Raw genomic sequence first — 11,426 nt, 5'->3', positions numbered from 1 at the left:
ATATTTACAATTATTTCTTTTGAAAATCTACTTGTTACAATGTTTTAGAATCAAATTGAATGAGAAAATTGCATAAATATAAAGATTGGATTAAATCACTTTGAACTTGAAAAAATAGTGGAATCTTAGCCTCAGTTGTCTTTTAATATTGATATCAACTTTGTCAGTGTTTGCTATAATTATTAGTGAGTTTTCTATTTTATTTTTAGAATTTAAGTCTATATTTTATCCTTCGCAAGTCTGAGAATCAAACCACTTTTACCACTATCTATAAAATACATCAATTTTTGGCGCCGCCGACGCGGATTTGCTTTTAAGGTTTTAGACTTAGTTTTCTTTTATTTTGTTAGGTTTTTATTATTTTTGTTCTTTTTTACGTTTTTGGGTATTTATCTTTTGTCTACAGGTTTTGGATCATAAAGAAAATTGATCCAAGGAGTTAGGTGATTTCGTAAAGACTGGATCTTAAAGCATAAAGACTTGGAGCGAAAGATTAAAGCGAAAAGAACAGAAAAGAAGACAGTTTCTTTTAGTTATTTTATTTCTTAGGGTTTTTTTTAATTTTTCCTTAAAAAAAAAACTGTATTAGGTTTTATTATTTTTGTAATATTTCTTTTCCTTTTGGACACTTTGGACTTTAAACTTTGGGACATTATTTTTAAACCCTACGGAAGGGTAGTTTAAATATAAACTGTGTGCAGAGAAAGACGGCGATTACGATATCTCCTCGGCCCCTCGGGTTCGTACATGACATAGGAGTCGTTGCCCGAGTCGACTACAACCGATTCATCCCCCGTCTGGAACGGGAGGTAAGATTCTAAACACCCGCGAATCTCCTGTCAGCGGGTTTACTGTATTCCTTCGGTTGCATATATGCTGATGACTTGAAAACGACTGTTTTAATTTCCTAGTAAAGGGCAAGGACTGGCCATACAAGATAAGGGTTCGGATTTCATCATCGTTCTCTTCTTGCCCGCCTTAGGAAAACGAAACCAAACGCGATACCTAAGCCTAAAATTTTGACTAGAACGAGACCTATAGGGTAACGAGCTTAATAGGAAAGTCGTTCGAAAAATATTGGTTACTGTTTTGAGCATACTTCGAAGTTCACGATGGTTTCTGTGAGTTGAATGCGTGACTGCGCCGCCTTGTAATACCGGTGAGGCCTTGGGTATCAAAGCTTCATCGAGCTTCCCTCGCCTCTATTCAACGTACTTTGACTCGGAGTGATTCCAGAGTGGTTTGCTCAGATTGTAACGAGTTCCTTTTCGAAAGAATAGAAGCTGGTCTAGAAACAATCTAAGTGGATTCATCATGATTTTTGTTTGCTAGAAATTAATAGGTTTGATTTGGTTGAGTCAGCCTTGTTTTGTGATTGCATAGAATTCCCTACCTTATTCTTTTGCATGAGTGAACGTAAAAGAGACTCCCTAGGTAGATTTGTTAAAGAGAAACCTAGTAGTTCTAAGCGTCTCGATTACCTCAATTTAGAAAGCCCGATTCTCGAAGATTCCGTTTTTGAACGTCCGTTTGAGGAGAAAATCCCTGATATTCCAATAGTGCCTGAAATGGAAACTTTGAAATCTTTGTTGAAACCTACTAGGATTAATCGTCCCTCGTGTATCAGGTTATCTGAAACTGAAGCAAATTATGAACTTAAGCCTGGAACCTTACAGTTGCTCCCAATATTTTTAGGGAAAGAAAATCAAAACCCCTATTTCCATGTTAGGGACTTTGAGGAAATTTGTAGTACCCTAAAAATTAGAAACCTTGATGATGATGCTTTGAAACTCAGGTTATTCCCCCTTTCCTTTAAAGATAAAGCCAAATCGTGGCTATATAGTTTGGCGTCCGGATCAATTGAAACGTATGAACAACTTACATCTGCCTTTTTGAACAAGTTTTTCCCTAGGCACAAAACATCGTCTATTAGGACGCAAATTTGCACATTTTCTCAACAGGAGGGAGAATCCTTGTATAGGTATTTGGAAAGGTTCAATGATCTATTAGCCCAATGTCCTCATCATGGTTTAGAAAAGGTTAGGTTAGTTCAGATCCTTTATGAGGGTTTAGATTATCCCAATACAACCACAGTAGAATCTATGTGTACAGGTGGGTTTGAAAACCAAACAATTTATGATGCGATGACATATTTGCATGAAATCGCCGAAAAGACCCAACAATGGGAAAGTAATAGGGAACCCCAGAAAACAATTCTTCTAGGCAGAGGAAACATTAATAGGGTAGAAGGAAACTTTGCATCAGATGCCAAAATTGCTGCTATAGTGAAAAGGTTAGAAGGTTTAGAAGTGGGTCACACTAGTGGTAGATTAGAGCCTTTTTGGGAAGTCCAGAATAATGAAGAGCAAGCCAATGCTCTCTATAATAACACTATATTCGATAACCGTCAGAAATTTGACCCATATTCAGAAACCTATAATCCTGGTTGGAGAAACCATCCGAATATTTCGTGGTCTAAGGGCCAGAGTCAGGGTCAGTTTAGTAATTCTAATGCTCCCCCAGGTTTTGGTTCAGATAAGAACTCTTCAGGTCAGTTTCAGAACTCTTCAGATAATAGAATGACGAGCTTAGAGGAATCTATTAGTATATTAAGAAAGATCCAGGATATGTTAGCACAGAGCCAGGACATGTTAGTAAAGAGCCAAGTTAGTTTTCAACAGGAAACCAAGCAGAACTTTCAAACTAATGCTCAGACTCTTGCTAAGTTAGAACTTCAAGTCGGCCAAATAGCTAAGACCTTAAGTGAGAGAGATAACAGAAGGTTCCCTAGTCAGACTAATCCCAATCCTAGAGGAGTTCATGAAGTAGGTGCAAAACCATCGAATCAATTAAATGCTGTTAGAACCCTTAGGAGTGGCAGAGTAGTAGACAATCAGGTAACCAAGCCCGATAGTGAACGTACTGTAGTTCACCCCTCAGGATCTCATTCCTCAGGATCTCATCCCTCATGGCCACTAGCTGAGGGGACTGATAAAATTTCCGATGATGCCAACTCGGTTACTGAGAGGTATGATTCTGTGCCTAGAGCCCCATTTCCCCAGCTATTAGTACCAACAAAGAAGGAATCGAACTTTAATGACATATTGGAGGTTTTTAAGCAAGTTACCATAAACCTTCCTTTATTAGATGCAATTAGGCAAATTTCTGCTTATGCCAAGTTCCTCAAGGATATGTGTACGCGAAAGAGAAAACTTAGCGTCCATAAGAAAGCTTTCTTAGCTAGTCATGTAAGTTCAATCATTCAGAACACCACAACTCCAAAGTACAAAGACCCAGGTTCCCCTACCATTGCTTGTAAAATAGGTAAACACCGGGTAGAAAAAGCTTTACTTGACTTAGGAGCCAATGTGAACTTACTTCCGTACCATGTGTACTTACATCTAGGACTTGGTGAAATGAAACCTACTCAGATGACACTGCAATTAGCTGATAGGTCTGTTAAAATTCCTCGAGGTGTTATTGAGGATGTTCTCTTTGAGGTCGACAAGTTTATTTATCCAGTAAATTTCGTGGTCTTAGATACCCAACCTGTCCTTGACCCAGAGAACCAGATACCTGTGGTTTTAGGTCTCCCATTTTTAGCTATGTCTAATGCGATCATTAACTGTCGAAATGGTGTGATGAATTTATCTTTTGGTAATATGACTATGGAAATGAACATTTTTAATGTCAGTAAGCTACCTTATGAGCTAGATGACACGTGTGTCGAAGAGGTGAACATGATAGAAGCCTTAGTTCAAGAGTCATTACCAAACATCTTGTCTGAAGACCCATTAGAAAATTGTCTATCCCATTTCGGTTTAGACTTTGATGACGATAGCATTATTGAACAGGTGAATGCTTTATTAGATTCTACCCCTATGTTAGACACTAATAGATGGAAAGCTAGGTTCGAACCATTACCAGTTTCTAAGAATACCCTAATTCCTTCTTTAGAAGAGCCTCCTAAGTTGGACCTTAAACCACTACCAGATACCCTGAAGTATGTGTTTTTAGGACCATCTGAGACTTTACCTGTGATAGTAGCTTCCAATTTGGATAGTGATCAGGAAAGTAGGCTAATAAAAGTTCTTCAAGACAATAAGGAAGATTTAGGTTGGACTATAGCAGACATTAAGGGTATAAGTCCTACCGTTTGTATGCATCAGATTCATTTAGAAGAAGACTCCAAACCTTCTAGGGAGATGCAACGTCGGATGAACCCTAACATGAAAGAGGTAGTTCGAAAAGAGGTGCTTAAGTTGTTAGATGTGGGTATTATCTACCCAATTTCAGACAGTAAGTGGGTCAGCCCCGTTCAGGTTGTTCCCAGGAAATCAGGTATAACTATAGTCCATAATGATAACAATGAGTTAATCGCAACCCGAGTGACCAGTGGATGGCGTGTCTGTATCGAGTATAGGAAATTGAACAAGGTCACAAGGAAGGATCACTTTCCCCTTCCTTTTATCGACCAAATGCTAGAGAGATTAGCTGGATATAGTTATTATTGCTTTTAGATGGCTTTTTCGGATATAATTAGATCGTTATTGCCCCAAAATACCAAGAGAAAACCACTTTTACCTGTCCCTTTGGTACCTTTGCGTATAGACGCATGCCTTTTAGGCTTTGTAATGCCCCTGCGACTTTTCAACGTTGTATGATGAGCATATTTTCTGATATGGTATAACGGTTTTTAGAGGTCTTTATGGATGATTTTTCAGTGTTTGGTTCATATTTTGATGAGTGCTTGCATCATTTGACATCAGTGTTGACTAGGTGTAAGGAAAAGAATTTAGTGCTTAATTTGGAAAAATGTCATTTCATGGTTAAATCAGGAATTGTGTTAGGGCACATCGTCTCTTCAGAGGGTATAGAGGTAGATAAAGCCAAAGTAGACCTTATTAAGACTTTACAGGTCCCAAAAACCGTAAAAGACATTAGGTCATTCTTAGGACATGCAGGTTTTTATCGTCGATTCATTAAGGATTTTAGCTTGATTTCTAGACCTCTTTGCAATTTACTTGCAAAAGACGTTAAGTTTGTCTTTGATGATGCTTGTTTAGAAGCTTTCGAGAAGCTTAAGACTTTACTCACTACCGCTCCCATAGTCCAGGCACCTAACTGGAACCTACCCTTTGAGATTATGTGTGATGCTTCAGATTATGCTATAGGCATCGTGTTAGGTCAGCATGTTGACAAATTACTTCATGTGATTTACTATGCTAGCAAAACTCTGAATGATGCCCAGTTGAACTATAAAACTACCGAGAAGGAACTGTTATCCATAGTGTTTGCCTTGGATAAGTTTAGATCCTACCTATTAGGTTCTAAGATCGTAATCTATACTGATCATGCTGCTTTGAAATACTTTTGTCTAACAAGGATACCAAACCTAGATTGATTAGGTGGATCCTATTGTTATAAAAATTTTCTTCAGACATTAGAGACAAAAAGGGTGCTGAAAATGTAGTAGCAGACCACTTATCTAGGCTAGTTGTTAGTTCCCCTAGTGATTCCCTTCCTATAAAAGATAGCTTTCCTGATGAACAATTATTCTCTGTTTCCCAATCACCTTGGTATGCAAATATAGTGAATTATCTTGTTACTGGTCGAACCCCTCAACATTTGGGTAGACAAGATCGTTCTAGGTTTTTAGCGAGGTTAAGCATTTCTTTTGGGACGATCCTTATTTGTTTAAGTATTTTTCAGACCAGATTATTAGGAGATGTGTACCTGAGAGTGACCAGTCCAGTATTCTTTCCTTTTGTCATGAACATGCTTGTGGGGGTCATTTTAGTGCTAAGAAGACTTCTGCTAAGATATTGCAGTGTGGATTTTACTGGCCTTCGTTGTTTAAGGACTCCCATAGTCACTGTATGTCTTGTGATCATTGCCAGAGGTTAGGGACCATTTCCCGTAGAAATATGATGCCTTTGAACCCTATTTTAGTGATTGAGGTCTTTGATGTGTGGGGCATTGATTTTATGGGTCCATTTCCTAATTCTTTGGGTTATCTTTACATACTTGTCGCTGTAGACTATGTGTCTAAGTGGGTTGAGGCGGTTCCGTGTAAACCAAATGACCATAGGGTCGTAATTAAGTTTTTGAAAAGAGAATATACTTACACGTTTTGGTACACCGCGAGCTATAATTAGTGATGGGGGTTCACACTTTTGTAATATACCGTTTGCTCTGTTAATGAAACAATATGGTATTACCCACAAAGTAGCTACCCCGTATCACCCATAGACTAGTGGTCAGGTAGAGGTTTCCAATAGGGAAATTAAACGTATTTTAGAGAAAAAAGTTAATCCCAATAGGAAAGACTGGTCGTTGAGGCTTGCTGATGCCTTATGGGCTTACCGTACCGCGTTTAAGACACCCATTGGAATGTCACCCTACCGTTTAGTATTTGGAAAGGCATGTCACTTGCCTGTTGAGTGATGTGTTCTCAAAGTTGTTGTAGTGATAGTGGTAAAAAGGATTTGTTTCAGACTTGTGAAGGAAATGGAATTTTAGATTTAATAAAATTATATATAAAAAAATATTAACAATGGGCGAGAGGTACTGAGACTAAGGATTTGGCCGAATTCACTACACAAGGTTCATTCATATATTCTTTGAGAATTTAAAACTCAATAAAATTAACATGGACTCTGATTTTGCCAAGATAGATTCTTAAACATTGATTGTAAGTCCTAAGCATGATGTATCAAAACAACTAAGCTAAGCATACATCATCAAATTAAATAACAACCAATTAATTCAAATAATATTTCAATTTTAGATTAATGCAAAAGTCATAAAAAAGAATAAAATAAATTACCCCAAGGATGAAATTGAGCCTCCTCCGTCGTCCCAGTGTTGGGTTTTAGCTCCTCATGATGAAAACACGCTCAAAATACATTTTTATAGCTCAAATGGTGTTTACAATGGAGAGAAAAGGAGAAAATGGTGTAAAACTGTAATCTGCGACGCAGAAAAAAGCGTCACAGAATGAACGATGAAACACAAATGCTGCTACTGTTTAGACTGCACTGCGACCCTCCGGTGTGCGTCTTAAACACTATTGATAAATGACTGACCTTCCGAGTCTGTTCTTCGTGTTCTTGGTGTTCTTCATCATCAGCAGCAGCAGAAACAGAGTTTCATCAACTCTTGATTTCTGCTTCTCTGGACCTCCTCTCGACCCCAAACTCTCAACACCCCAGGGAACCTATTTAAACCAAAAACACGTGTTGAATCTCCTCCATTAATCCCAAATAATCTTCTTTTATTCGGGATATTTTCTTTCCTTTTTCAAAGAAATACGGGATTTTCTTTCCTTCAATTCCTCTTCCGCGCTTCTGTTGATGTGGAACATACTCCAAACAAGTTTCCACAGCATCCCAAATCCATCCAAACACGTACAAACACGCTGAATCCCGTGAACAACTCTTCCCTGCACGTATTCCCCTTTTTCCATCTCGTGGATTGCCTAGCCAATTCAAGCCAATTATTGTCGAACCAAACACCCATACCATCTTTATTATGATATATCACATCTTTCCACAAAGTTTCAGCGATTGAATCGCACAAAATCACGTCCAAATGTCCGATCAAACTTCTGCCAGTTGCATGCATCATTTTTCCCGCCTTTTTCTGATTTCAAATTTTTGGAAGAAAGGGACCTCCCCTTTATCCATTCCTGGGGTCCCTTTAGCAATTGGGGCGGAAATAGTAATTTTAGGGCTGAAACAGTAATTTTTCTGGGTGTTTTTAACAACTCCTCCGGGTGCTTTTAGCGCATTTCTGGGGTGCCTTTAACACTTTATCCTGGGGTGTAAAACACCAATTTTTAAGCCCATTTCGCCGCAATGGCTTATTTCTATGAAATTTCCTACAAAGACATAAAATAACACAATAAATACAAAATCGAGCACTAACAATACATACAATTGAGACATATTAGACACATAAATGTGTCTCTCAACACCCCTAAACTTATTATTTGCTAGTCCTCGAGCAAAACTAATATGGAAAATAAAATCCTAACTCACTAGGTGTCCCTAGTGACCGAGTTAATCTCGGGAGGGTTTTACCAGAGGTGTACCCACAAAACCAATACTCCAGACCCTAGCTATCTACGCAGAATCTTGGAAGGCACTAAAGAATCTTCTTGGTTGGCATACAATCATTGACTATAGGAGGAAGTACCCTGATGCGAAATTCCAATTGTTGTACACGAGTTTGCACTCAAGCATACTAAAATTCATATAAAGTGACAGAGCTCTACTCAGATAGTTGCACCATGGACATCATATTCGGAGTCAAACTAATCATATGGATAGAAAAAGGAGATGGAAATAGAAAAAATGTAGATGGTTTTGATGTTAACCAAATGATCGATGTTTCACATATCTGTCTGAAGGCCACTGCCAGAATGAACCTATCCTAATGGACTGAGATACTGGGATGACTAATATCAACACAACTGGCATATACAAGGGAACCAGTGGTCAGTAACTTAAATCTAGATCAACAAACTGGCAAATACAAGGGAACCAGCAGTTGACTACACGGAACAATAACCATTTTTTTTAACTTAGCGGCATGAATAGATCTTTTTGATTCAAGCGCATGCTTCTTGTCAGCAGATTACACGATAGTTCCCACGGGTCCTGCATTCCACGCTTGCTTAGGCGACGGAAACAGGGAGAACACACGCATATTGCTATCTAAGTGTTAATATTTATTCCGATTGGTCTAATTGATCCGGTCTCAACTTTTTTTTTTATATAGTAACTCAATCACTCTAATTCACCCTAGCGGTGGTAACAACTTGAATCGTGTGCCCCACCTAATCACTTAGAGAAACATAGTTTAAAATGAAAAAAAATAAAAATAAAAGTGAAAAGGACCCAACGAAATATGGTGAAACTATCATGTTATTTCTAACACATGAGCTCTGTGCTTTTATGAATAGACTCTTTAAATGTTTCCATCTATTCAGATTGGTTCCTCAACTCCTACGATCAAAATGCTTCCATCCACTTATATTAGTTAGTGCAATCCTAAATATGCATAAATTTCTAAGCTCTGAAGTTTATTTATTGCAACTAAAAAGTTTCTCCCATACCCCCAAACTTAAATCTAACATTGTCCTCAATGTTCTAAAGATGAAACTAAAAGCATGAACAAGGAGAAACTGTTACCATTTGAAGCGAAAGAGTTAAGGAAAGATATTACCGTGTTGCATGAGCATGGGATACCTCCCAAGAAGTTCTAATTTTAAAGTCTTCAGCCAGACTTAGGAAAGGATTAGTCAACTCTAACCATAAAGTAACTGTCGAAATAACTGTGGGTCTTCAAAACTAAATAGAGCTGACCAAAGGAAACTGCAATGAACCAATAAAGTGAACAAGACTAGCATGCCCTTACTTAGTTTCCTGATTAAGAAATTTATATCTAATTGTGGTTCAGGTTCAGGTTCTATGAAAGGGTCTAAATAGAAAATTTTCATTGGTTGCGTTTCTTCATAGGTGGGATCCGAATCATTAGGTCCAAGAGTCTGGAAAAACTCAAATATGATCTTAGAAGCGCACAATATAACCTAAATAACTGAGGATCCTCTAAGTCAATAAGATTTTACTTACATAATTGACCACAATGAGAGTAGTGGTCATTCTTAAGCAAATGTGTCGATTCTAATTTCCTAAAGCATTTAGGTTTAGTCTCACAACTTAATATTCGACACATTTGGAATATAAATGTTCCCACAGTTGGAAAAAAACTATTTGGTGGGAAAACAAATTCAATATGGGTATCATAGCCTGGGCAAACCACATCAACCAGAGGATGGGTTTCCAACGACTGAACTTCTTCCTGGACATCATTAGGTTCGGGAAAACGAGTATGAAGGTAATCTTGTAAAATGGTCGAGGCAGAGATATCAAGTCCAAAATGAGGGATCTCTGTAAGAGCTAAATTTATGGCACAAGGAGAATGATAATCACCCCCATACTTAGATTTTTGGGTATCTCTAGATAGACTAGCTACAATTTCCTTAATTTTTAGATCATTGGAATCCTGAAAATAGTCAATTGCTTCTTCGAGGTTATACTCAAGTGACGCATCCTCACTCATATTTAATAGCTCTACGAGTTCATTTTCTTCGTCTAAGACAATTGTTTCTAAATCGCTAGACTCTAAAACAATATTCTCAAAATAAACTCGTTCCTCTAAACCATTATCGACTTCGTAATCTAAAGGAAAAACTACATCATCTAAAACGGTGAATAATCATAAAAATTATTTGGATTTGAACTAGAAATAATATAATCATTATAAAACTCAATTGGATTAATAGATTCCTGATCACTATGCCTACATATTTCAGATTCTTCATTACTACTATCCTCATCATCATAACAGTATAAAGATGATTGAACCTTATCTAAATAAGTAGTGTCTTTTATTCTAGCCTCGTCCTCTAAATTAGGAAAGTATTCACTATTGATATCAAGGGTAGAATTAGAAATCCTATTTTGGAAATTTAGATTATTTCGAGCAGCATTAGCCAACTGTTCATTTTCTGCCTCTAGACGTGCCTGAATTTCACTGAGCATAACACTTATACGTTCACCACTCTCGTTTATCATCTCAGAATATCGTGTGCACTCTTCTTTTGAACTATTCATTGAAACTAAACGTTTATACGTCCTTTCAATCCGTTGTTGGGTCTCTTCTAGAGATGGAACAGGTTCAGAAATATCATAATCAGGACTAGTTTCCAAAAACGAGTAACCAATACTACAGTGTTCCTAATTTTCTTGCTCGTAAGACCAACTCGCGTGTGGATAGTAACTGGGCTCACCATGGTATGAACCATAACCTTGAAAAGGTTGGCGTTCCCAACTACTATTCCCACCATGGTCATCAAAATGATGATGTCCATATTCAAATTCAGATCGATACTCATTGTATTGGCTTCTGTCATACCAGTTCGACATTCTTAATTACAAGGGAATTATATACAATCACAAAAAAGGATGACTCGACCAAATCAAACCTACTGATTTCTAACAAACAAAAAGCATGATGTCTCCACTTAGATTGTTTTCTAGACCAGCTTCCATTCCTTCGAAAAGGAATTCGTTACAATTTGAGCACACCCCTCTGGAATCAATCCGAGTCAAAGTAAGTTGAATTGAGGCGAGGGAAGCTCAGTGGAGCTTTGATACCCAAGGCCTAACCACTATCACAAAGGCGGCGCAGTCACGCATTCAACTCACAGAAACCATCATGAACTTCGAAGTATGCTAAAAAGAGTAACCAATATTTTTCGAAAGATTTTCCTACCAAGCTCGTTACCCTATCGTCTCGTTCTAATCAAATTTTAATCTTGGGTTCGCGTTAGATTTCGTTTTCCTAAGGCGGGCAAG

At 37.8% G+C, this 11,426-nt stretch overlaps 1 pseudogene; it reads right to left on the bottom strand.

The window, feature by feature from the left end:
* Nucleotides 1–1,932: 1,932 nt before the first annotated feature.
* Nucleotides 1,933–2,032, bottom strand: LOC113341516 (annotated as a pseudogene).
* Between the last annotated feature and the right edge of the window lie 9,394 nt (nucleotides 2,033–11,426).

The sequence above is a fragment of the Papaver somniferum genome, chromosome 1, assembly GCF_003573695.1.
Source record: "Papaver somniferum cultivar HN1 chromosome 1, ASM357369v1, whole genome shotgun sequence".
Classification (NCBI taxonomy): Eukaryota; Viridiplantae; Streptophyta; class Magnoliopsida; order Ranunculales; family Papaveraceae; genus Papaver; species Papaver somniferum.
This window is presented reverse-complemented; position numbering and strand designations above follow the sequence as displayed.